Genomic DNA, 22,133 nt, shown 5'->3' with positions numbered 1-22,133 from the left:
TTCCTGAGCGCCATGGATACCAGCTGTGCTGAGCTCGCTCTGCAACGTGACCTGCTTCATCCTCCAGCGTACTCTAAGGTCTCCCAGAGCACCATGGATACCAGCTGTGCTGAGCTCGTTCTGCAACGTGACCTGCTTCATCCTCCAGCGTACTCTAAGGTCTCCCAGAGCACCATGGATACCAGCTGTGCTGAGCTCGCTCTGCAACGTGACCTGCTTCATCCTCCAGCGTACTCTAAGGTCTTCCTGAGTACCATGGATACCAGCTGTGCTGAGCTCGCTCTGCAACGTGACCTGCTTCATCCTCCAGCGTACTCGAAGGTCTTCCTGAGTACCATGGATACCAGCTGTGCTGAGCTCGCTCTGCAACGTGACCTGCTTCATCCTCCAGCATACTCGAAGGTCTCCCAGAGCACCATGGATACCAGCTGTGCTGAGCTCGCTCTGCAACGTGACCTGCTTCATCCTCCAGCGTACTCTAAGGTCTTCCTGAGCACCATGGATACCAGCTGTGCTGAGCTCGCTCTGCAACGTGATCTGCTTCATCCTCCAGCGTACTCGAAGGCCTTCCTGAGTACCATGGATACCAGCTGTGCTGAGCTCGTTCTGCAACGTGACCTGCTTCATCCTACAGCGTACTCTAAGGTCTCCCAGAGCACCATGGATACCAGCTGTGCTGAGCTCGCTCTGCAACGTGACCTGCTTCATCCTCCAGCGTATTCTAAGGTCTTCCTGAGTACCATGGATACCAGCTGTGCTGAGCTCGCTCTGCAACGTGACCTGCTTCATCCTCCAGCGTACTCGAAGGTCTTCCTGAGTACCATGGATACCAGCTGTGCTGAGCTCGCTCTGCAACGTGACCTGCTTCATCCTCCAGCATACTCGAAGGTCTCCCAGAGCACCATGGATACCAGCTGTGCTGAGCTCGCTCTGCAACGTGACCTGCTTCATCCTCCAGCGTACTCTAAGGTCTTCCTGAGTACCATGGATACCAGCTGTGCTGAGCTCGCTCTGCAACGTGATCTGCTTCATCCTCCAGCGTACTCGAAGGCCTTCCTGAGTACCATGGATACCAGCTGTGCTGAGCTCGCTCTGCAACGTGACCTGCTTCATCCTCCAGCGTACTCTAAGGTCTCCCAGAGCACCATGGATACCAGCTGTGTTGAGCTCGCTCTGCAACGTGACCTGCTTCATCCTCCAGCGTACTCTAAGGTCTCCCAGAGCACCATGGATACCAGCTGTGCTGAGCTCGCTCTGCAACGTGACCTGCTTCATCCTCCAGCACACTCTAAGGTCTTCCTGAGTACCATGGATACCAGCTGTGCTGAGATCGCTCTGCAACGTGACCTGCTTCATCCTCCAGCACACTCTAAGGTCTTCCTGAGCGCCATGGATACCAGCTGTGCTGAGCTCACTCTGCAACGTGACCTGCTTCATCCTCCAGCGTACTCTAAGGTCTCCCAGAGCACCATGGATACCAGCTGTGCTGAGCTCGCTCTGCAACGTGACCTGCTTCATCCTCCAGCGTACTCGAAGGTCTCCCAGAGCACCATGGATACCATCTGTGCTGAGCTCGCTCTGCAACGTGACCTGCTTCCTCCTCCAGCGTACTCTAAGGTCTCCCAGAGCACCATGGATAACAGCTGTGCTGAGCTCGCTCTGCAACGTGACCTGCTTCATCCTCCAGCGTACTCGAAGGTCTTCCTGAGTACCATGGATACCAGCTGTGCTGAGCTCGCTCTGCAACGTGACCTGCTTCATCCTCCAGCGTACTCGAAGGTCTCCCAGAGCACCATGGATACCAGCTGTGCTGAGCTCGCTCTGCAACGTGACCTGCTTCATCCTCCAGCACACTCTAAGGTCTTCCTGAGTACCATGGATACCAGCTGTGCTGAGATCGCTCTGCAACGTGACCTGCTTCATCCTCCAGCACACTCGAAGGTCTTCCTGAGCGCCATGGATACCAGCTGTGCTGAGCTCGCTCTGCAACGTGACCTGCTTCATCCTCCAGCGTACTCGAAGGTCTCCCAGAGCACCATGGATACCAGCTGTGCTGAGCTCGCTCTGCAACGTGACCTGCTTCATCCTCCAGCGTACTCTAAGGTCTCCCAGAGTACCATGGATACCAGCTGTGCCGAGCTCGCTCTGCAACGTGACCTGCTTCATCCTCCAGCGTACTCGAAGGTCTCCCAGAGCACCATGGATACCAGCTGTGCTGAGCTCGCTTTGCAACGTGACCTGCTTCATCCTCCAGCGTACTCTAAGGTCTTCCTGAGGACCATGGATACCAGCTGTGCTGAGCTCGCTCTGCAACGTGACCTGCTTCATCCTCCAGCGTACTCGAAGGTCTCCCAGTGCACCATGGATACCAGCTGTGCTGAGCTCGCTCTGCAACGTGACCTGCTTCATCCTCCAGCGTACTCTAAGGTCTCCCAGAGCACCATGGATACCAGCTGTGCTGAGCTCGCTCTGCAACGTGACCTGCTTCATCCTCCAGCGTACTCTAAGGTCTCCCAGAGCACCATGGATACCAGCTGTGCTGAGCTCGCTCTGCAACGTGACCTGCTTCATCCTCCAGCGTACTCGAAGGTCTCCCAGAGCACCATGGATACCAGCTGTGCTGAGCTCGCTCTGCAACGTGACCTGCTTCATCCTCCAGCATACTCTAAGGTCTCCCAGAGCACCATGGATACCAGCTGTGCTGAGCTCGCTCTGCAACGTGACCTGCTTCATCCTCCAGCATAGGTCTCCCAGAGCACCATGGATACCAGCTGTGCTGAGCTCGCTCTGCAACGTGACCTGCTTCATCCTCCAGCGTACTCGAAGGTCTTCCTGAGTACCATGGATACCAGCTGTGCTGAGCTCGCTCTGCAACGTGACCTGCTTCATCCTCCAGCGTACTCTAAGGTCTCCCAGAGCACCATGGATACCAGCTGTGTTGAGCTCGCTCTGCAACGTGACCTGCTTCATCCTCCAGCGTACTCTAAGGTCTCCCAGAGCACCATGGATACCAGCTGTGCTGAGATCGCTCTGCAACGTGACCTGCTTCATCCTCCAGCACACTCTAAGGTCTTCCTGAGCGCCATGGATACCAGCTGTGCTGAGCTCGCTCTGCAACGTGACCTGCTTCATCCTCCAGCGTACTCGAAGGTCTTCCAGAGCACCATGGATACCAGCTGTGCTGAGCTCGCTCTGCAACGTGACCTGCTTCATCCTCCAGCGTACTCTAAGGTCTCCCAGAGCACCATGGATACCAGCTGTGCTGAGCTCGCTCTGCAACGTGACCTGCTTCATCCTCCAGCGTACTCTAAGGTCTCCCAGAGCACCATGGATACCAGCTGTGTTGAGCTCGCTCTGCAACGTGACCTGCTTCATCCTCCAGCGTACTCTAAGGTCTCCCAGAGCACCATGGATACCAGCTGTGCTGAGATCACTCTGCAACGTGACCTGCTTCATCCTCCAGCACACTCTAAGGTCTTCCTGAGCGCCATGGATACCAGCTGTGCTGAGCTCGCTCTGCAACGTGACCTGCTTCATCCTCCAGCGTACTCGAAGGTCTCCCAGAGCACCATGGATACCAGCTGTGCTGAGCTCGCTCTGCAACGTGACCTGCTTCATCCTCCAGCGTACTCAAAGGTCTCCCCGAGCGCCATGGATACCAATTGAGCGCCATGTAGGAGCGCCAAGTAGGATCCCGACCCATAATCGTATGCTGCCGTCATTACGCCATCTGCTGTCATCACGACCATACGCGAGGTCAAAAGTTGTCGGGGAGGCGCGTCAAGAAGTGTCAATCATGGAAGAAGTGCTATGTTCACCTATGCGCACCAGAGAGCATTCTATCATCCTACTGATCAGCATCAGGAACACGTCTTTGAGCGTCGGTCAGGGGTCTCGAACTAGACCAAAAATGCAAAAAAAATTCTGACATGCTAGACTTGTCAAGTTGGGGTCATGGAGCGTTTACGCTGGTCTTGGATTATGTCACACTACAGCATTTGTCGCCCCTGACGTCCATATTGGGGCCCGACACTGAACGAAGGTCAGCAGCGATGCAATCGGGTCAAAATTAGCCTGAATCCGTGTAGTTTGAGCCAGGCACTACATGCATGTCTTTTTGATGGTGGGAGGAAACCGGAGCACCTGAAGAAAACCCACCACAGACACAGGGAGAACATGCAAACTCCACATAGAGGATGACCTGGGATGACCCCCAAGGTTGGACAACCCCAGGGTTCGAACGCAGGACCTTCTTGCTATGAGGCGACAGTGCTAAACACTGGGCCACTGTGCTGCCCAATCAGTGATGAGTGGATGCAACAATATTATACACTTAAAAGGTAGATATCAAATGAAGACACATCAGGGCTATTTTAAAGGCTGTTGCTATTGCTAATAGCTACATTTGTAACAGTCCAATGGGTTGACTTAAGTTAAAATTTTCCCCTTTTTTCTCCCCAATTGTATCAGGCCAATTACCCCACTCTTCCGAGCCATCCCGGTCTCTGCTCCACCCCCTCTGCCGATCCGAGGAGGGCTGCAGACTACCACATGCCTCCTCCGATACAGGTGGAGTCACCAGCTGCTTCTTTTCACCTGACAGTGAGGCGTTTCACCAGGGGGACGTAGTGCGAGGGAGGATCACGCTATTCCCCTCAGTTCCCCCTGCTCCCCTGAACAGGCACCACGACCGACCAGAGGAGACGCTAGTGCAGCAACCAGGACACACACCCACATCTGCCTTTCCACCCGCAGACACAACCAGTTGTGTCTGTAGGGACGCTCGACCAAGCCAGAGGTAACATGGGGATTCAAACCGAAGAGCACTGTTGGTAGGCAACGGAATAGACCACTACACTACCCGGATGCCCCCAATTTTATGCTTTTTAAGGAAGATGAATAAATAACATTTCACAAAACACATATTTGGCAACCTTTGAGAAGTCAGCTTGAAGGATGCCTTTAATCACGACTGGGCAGACTTAAGTAAGGGCCTGCGGCTCCGGTTACAGAGAGGACTGACACGATCTAGCAAAACCTCCATCTGTCCCTTCGTTTTCTTCTCTCCTCCTTTTTTGGCGGTGAAAGGGGCAGTGCCAGCTAGCTGCCACAGTAGAATCCATATCATGCAATGCTGAAATAACGTTTTCAGGGCCTACGGCACACTGCCCGCAGCCTGTGGGTGGGACAGGCATGAACAAGAAGTGACAAGCAGGCATAAATCTGGATTGAAATATGGCCACTGTAAAATTCCTCAGATCCACTGCAGTGGGGGGGAAAGGCTGTCTGTGGGCTTTCAATTTACCATCACATCTCTTCATTTTTCGAGGTTGGGGTGAGGAATGTGTGTGACTGTCTATGTGTGTGTGTGTGTGTGTGTGTGTGTGTGTGTGTGTGTGTGTGTGCTTGTGTTTATGGTGGGTAGTTTGGTGAGGCGTGGGGGTGAGGACATAGCAACAGTGAATAGCAGGGATTATTGTTCCACTGACGTTCCCCACAGCATTCTGGATTGCTGTCATCTATTGTTGTCACCCACTGCTGTTGTGTTTTGTGGAAGCTGCAAAAGTTGCACCACCACCTCATGCCGTGTGAAAACGCTCTTCGGTGAAAGTGACTGAACAAAACCGGAGTTAGTATTCTAAATCAGGGGTCCCCAACCTTTTTTGCACCACAGACCAGTTTAATATACAATATTCTGGCGGACCAGGAGAGGGGCGGGAGTGGGCTAATAATGACCAGAATAAAGGTTAGGCTTATAAGTCAATAATATCACAACATTTAAAATAACGTTTGGCTAATAAACACAGCGCATATTTTCCTCACATTAACATAACATACATATAACAACACTGCGACTCACCAATTTCATCAATTCTCCTTGCAAGTGTGGTAGCTGAAAGAGGAACCTTTGCCACCTTGGTAGCTGCAGCTTCCCCCCCCCCCCCAACAGTTCATGGCACATGTCCTTGGCAGCAGGCAGAATCAATTCTTCGCCAGTAGTGAATGGCTTCTTAGCCTTAGCAATACGACTGGCCACTAAGTAGCCTTAGCAATATGACTAGCCACTAAGTAGCCTTAGCAACACAACTAGCCACTAAGTAGCCTTAGCGATATGACTAGCCACTAACTAGCCTTAGCAATATGACTAGCCACTAAGTAGCCTTAGCAACACGACTAGCCACTCAGTAGCCTTAGCGATATGACTAGCCACTAAGTAGCCTTAGCGATATGACTAGCCACTAAGTAGCCTTAGCAACACGACTAGACACTAAGTAGCCTTAGTGATACGACCAGCCACTAACTAGGCTTAGCAATATGACTAGCCACTAAGTAGCCTTAGCGATACGACCAGCCACTAAGTAGTCTTAGCAACACGACTAGCCACTAAGTAGCCTTAGCAACACGACTAGCCACTAAGTAGCCTTAGCAATATGACTAGCCACTCAGTAGCCTTAGCAATATGACTAGCCACTAAGTAGCCTTAGCAACACGACTAGCCACTAAGCACGACGCTCTCGGAGCAGCAGCATGTGTAGAGGTGGTGGCTCTCAGCACGTGCTACTGTCCTGCTTGCTCACGTCGTCTTCGCTCAGAGAACTCCACGGGTTTGTCTTTAAGTGCTGGGTGCTTGGACTCAAGGTGCCAAAGCAGTTTTGAGGCTTCATTGCCTCACTAGACAGCTTGTCTCCACATATCACGCACAGGGGGCTCAGAGCATGCAAGTCATCGGTCACAATAAAGCTGTATTTTAGATACAACTCATCGTACTTCTTATTGAAGGAAGCTTTCTTTTTTCTTTTTTTTAGTGTCTCGGCCTCTGCTGTGTCTCCGTTATCATCGTCATGAGACCTTTTATCTGCCCTACCTCTTACGAAGAAACTCTCAAGCGACATTTGTTTTTTACTGCTCATGGTAGCTAGCTAGCTGCTAGTAGCGAGTTGACTGAGCGGTCTCTGAGTTATGAAGTTAGTTACCATTGGTCTGCTGAATGCCACGTGAATGAGTGATAAAAGTACATCATTGTACACGCTTCAAGTATCAATTTCTCTAGCGTTACGCGGTCCCGGGCTTTTATTTGAACATTGTATATCATATTGTTTCCTTGCGGCCTGGTGCCGGTCCGTGGCCTGGTGGTTGGGGACCCCTGCTCTAAATTGGCCACGATAGGTGCATTTGTTTTTCTTAGCATTTTTCTGCTCCCTAATCATCTAATCCTCCTTAAGATAAAACAATGTTTCTTCCCACAGACAGGCTGCACAGACTCATAGCTGGTAGTTTCTGCCTGTTTACCGTGTACCAGGATATCCTTCAGAGGAAATGAGAGGGAGAGTGGTGGAGTTAGAGATACAGATTGAAATAAAGATAGCAATAGAAATACAGACACACGGAGTCTGAGACAGGAATAGGAAAGAGACAGATGAGTTATGTGACCACCCAATGATCCCTGGACACCCTCAGTATTTCTATGAGCCAACAGAGCGAGAGAGAGCATGACGATCACCGGTTCGAATCCCCGTGTTACCTCCGGCTTGGTCGGACGTCCCTACAGACACAACTGGCCATGTCTGCAGGTGGGAAGCCGGATGTGGGTATGTGTCCTGGTCGCCGCACTAGCGCCTCCTCTGGTTGGTCGGGGCACCTGTTCAGGGGGGAGGGGGACTGGGGGGGAATAGCGTGATCCTCTCACGTGCTACGTCTCCCTGGTGAAACTCCTCACTGTCAGGTGAAAAGAAGCAGCTGGTGACTCCACCTGTATCGGAGGAGGCATGTGGTAGTCTGCAGCCCTCCCCGGATCAGCAGAGGGGGTGGAGCAGCGACCAAAACGGCTCGGGAGAGTGGGGTAATTGGCCAAGTACAATTGGGAGAAGGGGGGTGGGGTTGAAATGAAGACATGTCAGCTTGGACTGCAGGTTTGAAACAGGCTCGTGTTAATGACTTTAATTACTGGTCAGAGAATGGTTTGCACACAATGCTGAAGTCCAGTCTCACTGTGGAGAAACAGCTGCCGCCAGACAACACTGACATTTAAGCTGCGGATGAATACTGTTCATTCATTAACCAAAGGATGTATCAGCTGTGATTGTGCGGACTAACTGACCAAAGACTAATATGGGTTGTAATCATTAGTCAGTGTCTCACCTGGAACATGTTAACGCTACTGGATTAGCTTTTCTGGCTGAAGGTTGGCAGTATGGCTACTGCTCTGAAACACTCATCCAAACAGACAAACAAGTCTGGAATTAATTTGGTTTATTCTGTTGTTCCTGCTTTGTCATGCTAGTCATTTTGCTCAAAGGTAAGCGATTTTAGTTTGCTCATTAAGTGGATTTTTTTTCTTATCTACGGCCAAGGCACTTAAATGGGTTTGTTAACTGGTCATTGCTGCAGCTTTAAGTTAGAAATGATAACTACTGGGGCGTCCGGGTAGCGTAGCTGTCTATTCCGCTGCCTACCAACACGGAGGTCGTCGGTTCGAATCCCCATGTTACCTCCAGCTTGGTCGGGCATCCCTACAGACACAATTGGTCGTGCCTGCGAGTGTCCTGGGGCCTCGTGTATCAATCGTTACTATGGGCAAATTTGTGCGTACACCCCCATGGGATTGTTTAGCCTTGAAGTTTGTCTCAGAGACCAGTGTAGAACCTGGGTAACCCTGAATTTAGACACCGACTGGCTAACACTGGTGTCTTTGCAGGCCTGGGTGATTGCTCGTTGCAAGAGGTACACAATAGATGTTAGGAGGAAGGAATTATAAATAACCATCATGCTTTGCTTCTGACTGTCAGACGATCTTGAGGGCTAAGAAATTCCATGGGTGTGTACGCACAAATTTCCCCATAGTAACGACTGATACATGAGGCCCCTGGTCACTGCACTAGTGCCTCCTCTGGTCAGTCAGGGCGCCTGTTCGGGGGGGGGGGATTGGGGCGGAATAGCATGATCCTCCCACGCGCTACGTCCCCCTGGCGAAACTCCTCACTGTCAGGTGAAAAGAAGCGACTGGCGACTCCACATGGATGGGAGGAGACGTGGTAATCTGCAGCCCTCAGCTGAGGGGGTGGAGCAGCGACCGGGATGGCTTGGAAGAGTGGGGAGATTGGCTGGATACAATTGGGGGAGAAAACGGGGGAAATCCACAAAAAAAAAGATAACTACCAGAGACTCTTTTTCATAGGCCCCGTTGTGGATGAGGTCTTTTATTTTGACATTAGTCCAAATTAGGGCATTTTTGCCAACTCGGACATCAGTTGTTAAGCTAACACTGTGCACGCTTGTCATGCCATTTGTAATGGTTTTGTTCTCATTCATGTTGGTGCAAAACTTATATGGAAATGTTGAATGTTCTTGTTGCAACAAACTCCCAGAGCCCACTTATCAGATTCTTGACTCATCCTGACATTCATGCGAGGACATTTGTAAAAAATAGATTGCATGTGTGCAGGTCAAAAGGGGTCAAACGAACATGTGCACCGACTGGTTCAAGCATAAATTAACAAAGAGGAAATCTTGAAACAGTACAATTAAAATGTCATAATGGAAAGCATTGATATTTGCCTGTATGGGAAACTGTGGCACAACAATGAAGAGGTCGTTTAAGCTTGACTGCGCCTACTCATATACTACCTCCTGAGCTCAATGCAATCCAGCAGTGTCTGTAAGTTCGACGAGGACATCAAAAGTTGCATCCTCAATTTGAAAACTCGAAGACAGTGAGAAGACATTTCTATCTTCCACCGTTTACTTGCCAAGGCCCTTACCTTGGTATAGTTGGATCTGAGAGGTAATCCGTCTTCCTCTACAGCCAGTTCATGTATGTGTGAGAGTGGGTAGCCCAAGGCAGAGGTGGTGGGGCACCCCACCTACGAGGATTACAGCAGTTTCTTCTCCTCCCCTCAATTCTCCATTTTGCTGTAACACAACCAAAAAGATCCAATGATGTTACTATGCAACACCACCCACTGACTGTGCATTAGCACCACCTACATAAAGACACACACACACACACGCAGCACACACACACACACACACACACACACACACACACACACACACACACACACACACACACACACACACACACATCAGGGCCCACACACAAGTGCATACACAAGGTATTGCCTTGGGCATCCTTGCAGAGTGTGAGAGAGAGAAGTGACATCATTCAGTCCGCCCATACTGTGCGCAGACACATGCTATATAACATAAAGCCTACACAAACCTGCAGAAGCTGGGGAGAGAAGCCATACACGCAGCAAAATTAACAGGTGTGTAAAATATTTGCATGTAGGTTTGATGAACACGTGCACCATATTTCCAAATCAGTTGCTGTTTTGCAACCTAATGTGTTGGTGCTTTTTTTGTTTGTTACAGAACTGCCATTGCTTTGAGAGTATTATGTAAGTTGGATCATAATGATTAGTTGGAATAGCCCAGGTGTGTGCGTGTGTGGTTATATGCATGTGGATGAGACACCCTACAGCACCATAGCAGGGAGGTGCAACACAGTGCATAAACACAAGAGGCCCATCTCACAAGTTGGCACCTGCAAGGGACGGGATGCTTATTACCTGTACTATCTACGTAGTAGTACAGTACATGTACATACATATTTGTGCTTGTACTTGTACATGTGCACGTGGACAGGTGTCTGTGTGTGTACAGTATGATTGTTAATGCGTTTTTTTCTGCCCCATTTCATATTTCAAGTATTTATGTTTGTGGAAAAGCAGAGAAATTTGTCTACCACACTCAGCAATTATTTCTGACGTATCCTATGATCACCTCCTCCTTACCGAGGTCATCCGCCAGGACGCCCCAAAATATAGGGTTTCAGTTGCACGTTTGTTTAAAGCAGGGGGCGCTACTCTACATGCAGTTCTACGGTTCTCCGCTAACTGGAGATTTTGTGCCTTTCCATTTTCAAGATGCACTGATCATCTGCAAAGCCACGATGTCCCACGGTCCATAACGTCAGACTATCAGTGAATGCACCTAACACTACTGCTCCCCATAAGAACAGCAGGATTTATTATCCAGGTTTACTCCTCTAGATCCGCCGTGTTCTGCTCTGTTCTCTCCTGACAAGTTAACAGGATTACCGCAAGGAGGGTGTGTCTCTTCACCACGGTCATTCATCATGGAGAGGCGATACTGTGCGCTTCACATGATGCTGAGGTGTATGGAGACCAGTCTAGGACGCCATGAAAGGCCATCTAGGAAAAGTACTACTCCTATACTTGACCCCTTAACCCTCCTATGATCAAACTGAATCCAACAGCAGAGCTAACTGGCTCTCAGAGGCGAGTGCTTTGAGACTACATGGGGGGCACAACTTCCCTTAAAATTTGATTAAATGCTCCAAAGGGAACTGTTTAACAAGGTATCTAGAGTACTCATCACTCATGGTGCGATTCACTATTTAAGCGAAGTGTACAATATTGTACTATCCCACTGCATCGTACCATACCAACATGTACCCTGGCTCTGCCAAATGACGGAAGCTAAGCAGATGTGGGCTTGGCTAGTACGTGGATGGGAGACCTCCCAGGAAAATGAGTTGCTGCCGGAAGTGGTGTTGGTGGGCCAGTAGGGGGCAGTCTTCCCTCTGGTCCAAATAAAAAAAAATCAACAAATATCAAATCCCAGTGCCCCTGTGCAGTGATGGGGACACTGTGCTGTAGGAGATGCTGTCCTTCGGATGAGACGTTAAACCGAGGTCCTGACTCACTCTGGATCCCAAGGCACTTACCACAAAGAGCAGGGTGTTCCCCAGTGTCCTGGTAAAATTCCCAACCTGGCTCTCTCCATCTGGCCACCTAATCATCCCCCCATGTAACTGGCTCAATTAGTTCTCCCTCTCTACCTCAAGCTTATGTGTGGTGAGCGTTCTGGCGCAAAAATGGCTGCCATGCATCACCCAGGTGGGTGCCACACATTGGTGGTGGTTGAGGTGAGTTACCCCTTTAAATGTGAAGCCCTTTGGGTGTATAGAAAAGCGTTAAATAAACGTAATGATGATGATTATTATTCCTATCATCGTGCTGATGTGATCTGTTTTAAGTAGACGGCACAGTCTACATGAATTTGTTTGTGGAAGCATAGCCCACAGAACTCTGTTAAAGATGAGCTTCACTGGGATCCTTTGGCAGATTCATGTAAACTGGTGCAAAGATCAACGTTCACTGGAAAAAAGGTATACAAAATGTCATCTTGGGTCCCGCCCAGACGCCCAGGTACCCTGGGAGTCAACGACAGAATCATGAGTGCTTTTGCATGGGAAAAATACCTCAACGCTTCTCCGGGGTTGGGTCGCAGTGGCAGCAAGCTAAGTAGGGCACTCCAGGTGTCCCTCTCCCTAGCAACACCGTCCAGCTCCTCCTGGGGGATCCCAAGGTGTTCCCAGGCCAGATTGGACATGTAGTGCCTCCAGTGAGTTCAGGGTCAATCCTGGGGTCTCATCCCAGTTGGATGTGCCCATCATACCTCCACAGGAAGGCGCCCAGGAGGAAAACTGGGCATTGGCCCATGTAGCCCGGTCGGGCCCAGCCCGAAAAAACAACATGGACCCACCACCCCGTGGACCCACCACACGCGGGGATGAGCATTGGGGCAAGTGCAATGCAGGCTGGGCAGCAGGCAAAGGCGGGGACTTTGATATAGTATTTTATTTTATTGTTATTTGTTCAATTTGTTCAACACCAAGTTAACTTGGATAGTACTTTACCTTTACAGTGTACGCCCCATTCACACACACATTCAGACACTGAGGGTGGAGGCTGCCATGCAAGGCACCAACCTGCTCATCAGGAGCAGTTAAGGGGTTCAGTATCTTGCTCAAGGACACTTCGGCATGTACTCTGGAGGACCAAGGGATCGAACCAGCGGCCTTCTGATTACTACATGACCCGCTCTACCTCCTGACGCAATTTAGGGCTGTCAAAATTGGCCAAAAATGACGTTCAATTATTCCGTCTTAAAAAAAGAAGAAGGTTCGAACCATTCGAATATATTTTTACGCATTATGTCAATCGAAGGGCAGACCAATACAATGAGATACGTAACTACTTGTATAGCTATATTTATTTCAACATAAACATGTGTCTTCACATTACAAAATAAACAAAATAATGTCCTATACCATAAAACTTCAGACCATAGAAGACCATGTGTAATTGGGGCAGGCTAGGCTAACTGCTAGCCCATGCAGACCGGCGGTTCTGGCAGTCATCCTGGCTGGTGTTTGCTGGACAGTGATTTTTATATATATATATATATATATATATATATATATATATATATATATATATATATATATATATATGTGTGTGTGTGTGTGTGTGTTAGTTTGAATATGTGTGTTCTGGTAGTTCTTAAATGTGTCTTTGTATGTTGCACTGCTGTGGGCTGACGGAAACGGCACTTCATTTCGCTTCATGTGCGCAAGTACATGAGGTGAAATGACAAATAAAGCGTTCCTGATTCCTCTCTCTCTCTCTCTGCACCATGGTTGGTGCTGGAGTGAGAAATGAGAACGCGTTGTCTATAGGCTCGGTGCATTCATGTCGCGCTGGCTGCAGAACGTCCGGGTGTGTCTGTTTGCATAAGAACTTTCGGTACAACCGGATGCTTACATCCTACTGAATCCTTAGTTAGCTGTTAACTTATCCGCCCGAAATCTTAATTTCATCTGAAAAATCAATGAATCAAACAGTGCAAAAAGGGGCGTTCAAGTAGCAACGCCGTGAATCAGGCTCCACTGAGCACTGTTGTGTGCCACAGTGTGTGAATTCAACACACTATAATTCTCTTTTAAGTTTCCATTCATTCCCTAGTAACTGCAAGGAAAGAGCTAAGTGGCTAGTGAAGATTCGGGGGGGGGGGTGCATTTACTGTCACCAAGAGTACAAAAGTGTGTAGTCGCTATGCCAGCTACAGGTGTGTTAAGGAGGCTCAAGAAAGGAGCTGTCCCCGCACACTTTGTGTAGAAGGAGTAATCCAAACCCGCACCCAGGCTAGGTGTGTGGGAGTGCCGGCAGCATCCTGCTGTCGCCCCTCTGCCAGCTCCGGACTCCTCCAATAATGAGAGTCATGTCAGCAGCTGCCTGCAACAGCATGACTATTGCACGGCTCCTAATCCTGCTGCTAGGGATGATGGGTCCGAAATTAACTTTTTGGCTTACCGGCCAAGGGGACTGGTAGATGAAAAAAATCTACCGGCCAAGCATATTTTTTACCGGCCAAAATAATTAGTAGCCCTTTTGTGCCATACATACGTTTTCAGTACATATCAATGAGAGAATAAGGTATTGTGTTGAATAAAAGCTTTAAAAATGTGACAAGAGCAGATCTGAAGCAAAAATATTTGTATGTAAAATTAGTCAATGGTTAAATGATAAAATGTTACAAGTATGATTTCATGTTTTATTTGCAGTATTATTATAACTACTCGAGTGCGCCACATGCCCGTCCCTAGTCCCAGACTACTTCTCACTCGACAGCAGCCACTCTCTTTGCACCGTCCATGAAGTCTGGCCTCCTGCTCCTGACAGAGTCTTGGTGCCACAGATCAACAGCACTGGTTGGGTCTCGGGAGATGACAGCTGCACCATCAGTAGATCCCAGAGTGTGACTGAGTTGAGGTTGGACCGCCAATCAGTTTTTTCTTAAATTTATTTCTGATTGTTCCCTTTTTCTCCCAAATTAGTGGCCAATCAATCCCTATTTTAGTTCAAACACCCGCCCTCGTACTGCATGCGTTCTTCTCGCTCTAGCTCGCTATCTTACTTTTCCTAAATACTAATCACACATAACATCAGTAATGAACTGTTCAACGCTTACAACATGTAGGCATATATAAAATTAACCATCCAAGCACATACACAAACCTGGAACCCATGCATGTACACTGGAAGACAAGGAGAGGGAAAAGTCTGTAGCCTGGTCACAAGAGTCCGCGATGCATTGGGCCTTCCTTCCTCCGACAGGCACATAAACCGATGATGACTCTCTCTGTCCCTTAGGTCTAGGCCTACTTGGATGTGCCCATGTCATTTCGGCTGGTGCTTGGACATTGTCTCTCATTCAGGGTTAAGTGCATTCCACAAAAGCTGAATAGTCCAGCTATAAACGAGACTCCGTCCTGTCCAGGTAGAAAAAGAAAGCCTAAACAAAAACAAAACGGCGACAGCCCGAACACGTAGCTACATCTTTGGTGTAAATGGAAATAAAATAAAATAAAGTGAGCTTAATAGCCTACTGCATCAGTCCTTATCCGAGGGATTGAATAAACCGCTCCACTTCTGCTGGGGTTTGAAAGGTGTGGGGTCTCTTGTCGTGTGTTACCAGGAGCCGGGCTGGAAAGAGGATTCTGTGCTTGTGGATCCCCCGGTCTCTCAGCTTCTTCCGGACCTGGTCATAGTCGCGTTGCATCTTGTGCACCCCAGCAGAGAGGTCGATGTGAAAACGGACCGGCGTGTTCTTGTAAAGGACCTGTCCCTTGGTTTTGGCTGCCTTTAGTACTCGCTCCCTGTCCTTAAAGTTCACGAACCTCATGATCAATGTCCTTGGACGACCCGTGCGAGAGTCTACCGGAGCGCCGATTCTATGAGCCCGCTCCACCACCAAGCCCTCCCGTGGATCCATGTTCAGAGCCTCCGGCACCACTTCTCCAGAAATGCAGGTGCATCCTGGCCCTCTTCTTTCTCCGGTAGGCCCACCAACCTTACGTTATTTCGCCGACTCCTGCATTCCAAGTCCTGCACCTTGTCAGTAAGGCTTTTGACGGTGCTCTCCAGCGTGCTAACTCGGGGTGTTCGCTTCTTCACGTCGTCCTCCACGTCAGAAATCCGTTGTTCAGCCTGTTCCATGCAACCCGTGCATTCCTGTATTGTTTCTTTACATCCGCAATTGTCGCTTGCACTCCATCAATGTTCTTGTAAAGTTCACTTTCCAAAGACCGTATGGCTTTCATGATATCTTGGTTGCTATTCTTATCTGTGTCTAACATTTCGTCATCTTCTTCCTCGTGGTCGTCTTCTTCGTTAGCCATATTTTCAACCTGCATGGCGTCGCTAGCCTTCTCAGCCCCTTCCTCGTGTCGCGATTTCCTTTTCTCCTTCTCTTTCTCTTTCTTTGCCTTTTCTTTCGGGTTTTTCCCTGGCGTTTTAGTTCTGGGTACTCTTATATACGTATTGCGTGACTTTGGACAAAATTCGGATTAGTATTGTAGGATTAATTTACACGCTAGCTGCAGAGCTTGAGATTTGCGACCTCCTAGTCCCTCGCCATAACCGGAAGTCCCTCAGTTTACTTACTAGTGGTGGAATGCTAAGCTAACAGTAGCTTACCTAGCTTGAGATGTGCCCTCAGTTTACTTACTAGCGGTGGAATGCTAAGCTAACTGTAGCTTACCTAGCTTGAGATTTACCCTCAGCTTACTTACTAGCGGTGGAATGCTAAACTAACTGTAGCTTACCTAGCTTGAGATGTGCCCTCAGTTTACTTACTAGCGGAGGAATGCTAAGTTAACTGTAGCTTACCTAGCTTGAGATTTACCCTCAGCTTACTTACTAGCGGTGGAATGCTAAACTAACTGTAGCTTACCTAGCTTGAGATGTGCCCTCAGTTTACTTACTAGCGGAGGAGTGCTAAGTTAACTGTAGCTTACCTAGCTTGAGATTTACCCTCAGCTTACTTACTAGCGGTGGAATGCTAAACTAACTGTAGCTTACCTAGCTTGAGATGTGCCCTCAGTTTACTTACTAGCGGAGGAATGCTAAGCTAACTGTAGCTTACCTAGCTTGAGATGTGCCCTCAGTTTACTTACTAGCGGTGGAATGCTAAGCTAACTGTAGCTTACCTAGCTTGAGATGTGCCCTCAGTTTACTTACTAGCGGTGGAATGCTAAGCTAACTGTAGCGTATCTAGCTTGAGATGTGCCCTCAGTTTACTTACTAGCGGTGGAATGCTAAGCTAACTGTAGCTTACCTAGCTTGAGATGTGCCCTCAGTTTACTTACTAGCGGTGGAATGCTAAGCTAACTGTAGCTTACCTAGCTTGAGAATTTCCAAATGGGGCCTTTTAGATTGTTGGGAGTGAAAAAACACTCTCTCAGCGGCCGAGTTGGGTTGTGAACTCTCTGCCATCTTTACCACACGGTTGTTGTTGAATTATTCGGTCGTTTCAGCTTGAGCTAAATTTCATTTTCAACCAATGAAACTGACGTTGTGTGACTTCCTGTCCGTCATACAGCGTATTCAGTGCCGCGGCCAAGGCTCTCGCGAGAATTCGCGAGGCACACGGCCATGGTAGTGCTGCTGTATTTCTTGTTTTTTTTCCTTAAACGAATGTTAATTTTCACATTCCAATGTCTGTTTTTTGTTTTGTTTTTTACAATTCGGCTATTTGGAATATTCATTGACAGCCCTATGACCCATGCTGCCCTAAGATAAGTTGAGGTAAGGGAAACTTCACCTATGCCGAGATTGCATTTTTGTACAGCAGAAAACAAATGAAGATGTTAAGACACTGAACACCGCAGACTGTCACAGTAAACAGAGAGGTAATAATGGACACACAATGGAGGAATCTGTCAAAACCACTGAATCTCGTTTCATTGCCGCTTGTTGGTGCAGTAGCCTTGACTGACAGGTGTGTCGTACATTCCCCAGATCTTTGCTGTGAAGGAGAAAGGCCTTTAGGCAAAGCTGGTCATACCACTCCGTGGCTCAGTGGTGTCGTAGCGGGGCGGGGGGGCTACTAGGGCCCAGAAGGGGGTGGGGGGGGCTCAGGAAGCCTGGAATTATAAGTTTGTTTTGGTTTGCAAATTTTTATTTCTATCTAATTAGTGTCATAATGTCAGTTAAAATTGGCTCAATACATGGGTTGAGGGACTTAAAGAAAATAGTGGAGGCTCTCTGAGGCCCTCTCACCCCTTACAAAAGGTGCAAAATGGTTTAGTCCACCCTGCATGAGCATCTCTCAATGCAGCTCCTGTAGTCCTGTGGCGAGTGACTGCTGACACAAGCACAACAGAGTCACGTCTTTCCCAAAGAAGGCAAAATATGGGTTCCAGAAAAGAAAAGAAAAAAGGAAAGGGAGAGAAGGCAAAATGAGGGAAAACAACTGTTGAGCAATTTCTTCTAAAAGAAAGGTGAGCTAGGAGCTTTTATATAGCAGCTAGCTACCTAGCTGCTATACATTTTTTCAACCACTGCAAGATAGTTTAGTTAGGTTAAGTTAGGTTAAAATAGGTTAATGTACTGTGATAATAAATAATGTACAGTACGCTAGAACTCAAAAAATGCACGAGAGATGAAAGAGGAAAGGGGCCCCAAAGCGAGACTGCTTATGTACAGGGCCCAGAATTTTGTGCTACACCCCTGATACTACGGTCAGGATACGGTGGGGGAGGAAAGCGGATGAAAATGAGAAAGTATCAACAGCAATCAAATTTTTACTTTACTCTGAAAAAGCGCAACATTAAAAATGGATCACAGGCAACCTGTTGTGAAATGCAGCAGCAGTAACGTCTACAGCAATAGAATCTTCCTTCCTAGGAAAAAGGCAGCTTTTGTTTCCAGTGGATGATAGTCAACATATCTGCACTGGACGTGTTGAGTATTTTAGAGAGGATCATACATGAACTGTGTAGCCTGCATGAGGTTTTCCTTGGAACCAATAGCATAAAGTCAAATGAGCTGCAGTTTGGCCCACAAACGCTTGACCGAATGGTTTCAACGATATAGCAAAATCACTGATAGCATTCAAAAGACAACAACATTGAACCGACGCTTCACTTGAAACATAATGAAATAACTGTATTTCTACAGTGCTTTTCTAGTTCGAGGACCCAAAGCTCTTTACAACAGAACAACCATCACATTACATTTGGCCTACTCATCAGCACTACTTAGCACATCTAGCCTCGCCTGAGGTCCACAAACCATAGATGGTAGCTGCCACAAGGAACCACAGCTGTTTGAGTTAGTAGTTATGGCTCAGACTTTATATATATACTATGGCAATGCAAAGTAATAATGATAATAATGATAATAATAATAATGCATTTTATTTGTGGGCTCCTTTCAAAACACTCAAAGACACCTTACAGAACACAGTAAAAACAAAACAAACAAGCAGCACTGTATTAGACGGTGTAAAATCAAAACAAAGCAGGGTACACAATAAAAAGTTAACACAAGGTAGAGTCAAGTAAGCGCCATAGATAGCAGTTCTGATGAGAAGGGAACTATTGCATTTGGAGCACCCATTCTTCTAGAGGGATTTATCACTTTATGGAGACACCAGAAGTAAAATTATACCATGTGATCTCACACTCACATATGCAAACAACTCATGTAATGGCTATGTAAACGCATGTAAAGAGAGCCAGAGTTCAGCAGGGAGTCAACGTCTGCTTAGAAGAGCAAACCTGTGTCAGCAGGATGTGTTAGCCTGTCATGGAGGTCCACAGTGAAGCTGGTGTACATGTAGAGGAAGTTTTTTTCATTGATAATAATAATAATTTTATTTGGGCGGCACGGTGGCGCAGTGCTTAGCACAGTAACCTCACAGCCTATATATATGTATATATACGTATATATATATATACACACACACACATATGTGTGCTTTTGTGTATATTATATTTTTTCCACATACTTATTTTATTTTATTTTTGCTTTATTTTATTCTCTGTATCAATGCTAAGCTAGATTCCTAGTGTATGTAATGCACATGGCAATTAAATGGCAATTAAAAAAGGTTTAAGATCAAATGAATGGAATAAAAAGAAAGTCAATTAGTCATGCTAGTTTAATTTTAGTCTCAGAATTCTGACTTCAAGCTTAGAATTGACTTTAATCTCAGAACGCCACTAAATATGTTTCACATGTGGCTCTATTCCTCTTTCGCGGGTTCGAAGCCATGGCGAGTCAGCTGTACGACTAGCATACAAGTGGCCAGGTAGTGAAGTGGGGCGGTGAGTGTTGGGGCCTGCATGTGAGTGTCCCCCACAGCCTCCTCGGTGAGCTGGTTGGAATCCCTGAGCCTTAAGTCAGACAGGGCAACAACTCCAGCCTTTTTGGTCGGCCTCTCTCGCGCTTTGCCGGTGTAGTTCCCAAAATCGCTGTCTTTGTTAATTTACTTCCACCTGGATGACAGGTATGCCCAAAGAATGATAACTTTCTTTTCATTATATGTTCCATTAGTCCTCTTTTGTTCCTAATTCATAAAGGATGCTCGCATTCATTCATTTCTCTGTCCAACTTATTCGAAGCATCCTACGATAAAGCCACATGTCTGCAGCCTCCATCCTGTTTACCATCGCGTTATTCAATGTCCAACTTTCAGCTCCATATGACAACACTGGCCAGACGAGTGCTTTAAATAGACTGACTTTCACTTCTTTTCTTATTCCCCTATCTCTCCATATTGGTACCATTGCCATCATTCTTTTCTTTGCTAGGGTGATTCTGATTTTTATGTCATCTGTACAACCACCGTCATTTCTCTTAACTGAATCCAAGTATGTGAAGCTCTCTAGGTGTTCATAGGCGGCATAGTGGTTAGCGCGGTCGCCTCACAGCAAGAAGGTCCTGGGTTCGAGCCCCGGGGTAGTCTAAACCTCGGGGGTCGTCCCGGGTCGTCCTCTGTGTGGAGTTTGCATGGTCTCCCCGTGTCTGTCTGGGTTTCCTCCGGGGCTCCGGTTTCCTCCCACGGTCCAAACACATGTAGGTCAGGTGAATCGGCCGTACTACATTGTCCCTAGGTATGAACGAGTGTGTGTGTGTGTGTGTGTGTGTGTGTGTGTGTGTGTGTGTGTGTGTGTGTGTGTGTGTGTGTGTGTGCTTGTGTGTGCGTGCGGGCCCTGTGTGATGGCCTGGCGGCCTGTCCAGGGTGTCTCCCCGCCTGCCGCCCAGTGACTGCTAGGATAGACTCCTGCATCCCCGTGACCCTGAGAGCAGGATAAGCACTTCGGATAGTGGATGGATGGATAGGTGTTCATACCCCATCATAAATAACTGCTTACACAGGCTCCCGTGGAACTTCCTGGATCACGGATCTGAGTACTTCCCTGTGTGTTATTATTTGCAGCTGCCCCTTTTGCAGCAGTGTTGATGAAAGAAGTTTGCTCTAAATCTGGAAGAACCCCACCTTCCCCTGGCAACACAGAGCATCTCCTATATGTTCATAGTGAAGGTTGGAGTTGACCTGTACTCATATCCTCGATCAGGGGTGCGAGGCTGAAGTAGTAAAAGCGTTCATTCATGATTACTGGCCCCGCACCACCGGTACCAACTGCTACAGAGGCAGCTTTAAGTCTGCATGTTTTGACTTCCTCCACCACCGATGCACACAACTTAGCGTTTCATCCAGACAACAATCTTGTCTTCACGGATCCAAGAGAAAAATATCACAAGCTTCCTTTCGAGGACACGTTGCTGAAATGTTGCTGATGAAATATTTTGCACATGGAATCATGAAACATAAAGTACATATTGTTGAAGATTCAAAACTGAGACAGCTCAAAAGCTGGCCCGCTATCACCAGGGCTTCATTTTTTCATAGGTTTAAATATTATTCATGAAAGTATTCATGAACGCATTCATGCTTTCTGTTGCATAAGACATTTAAACTCACCATGACTGTAAGTAGACAGAAATAGTGTTTTGAAATAGCTACAGCTATTTTTTTCCAGGTACCAGAAACAAGGCGACATGTATAGATGATATGGATTAATGCGCTGGGGGGGGGGGGCAACACTTTGGTCCATTTCCCAGTGAACCTGCTCTATCAAAAAAAACCTCATCCTCCCTGCACTCTTTGTGTTATGACTTTCAATGGCTTCGTTTCAGCCTGTTGAGTCAGAGCACATGTGGAGGGTCTAGGGAAAGTGGTGCGCAGGCGTAATTTATCTTGATGTTATGTACAGATGTGAGCATGTTTATATAGGCATGTTTTTGGTTTCCAAAGTGGATTTGCACATTATTAAATTCTGAATACACATAAACAGGCACACAAACACAAGTATACACCCACATATATATATATATATATGTGTATATATATATATATATATATATATACACACACGTACATACACACACACGCACACATACATCAGCCAAAAC

The sequence above is a fragment of the Lampris incognitus genome, chromosome 10 (assembly GCF_029633865.1).
Source record: "Lampris incognitus isolate fLamInc1 chromosome 10, fLamInc1.hap2, whole genome shotgun sequence".
Lineage (NCBI taxonomy): Eukaryota > Metazoa > Chordata > Actinopteri > Lampriformes > Lampridae > Lampris > Lampris incognitus.
Note: the sequence above shows the minus strand (reverse complement) of the source record.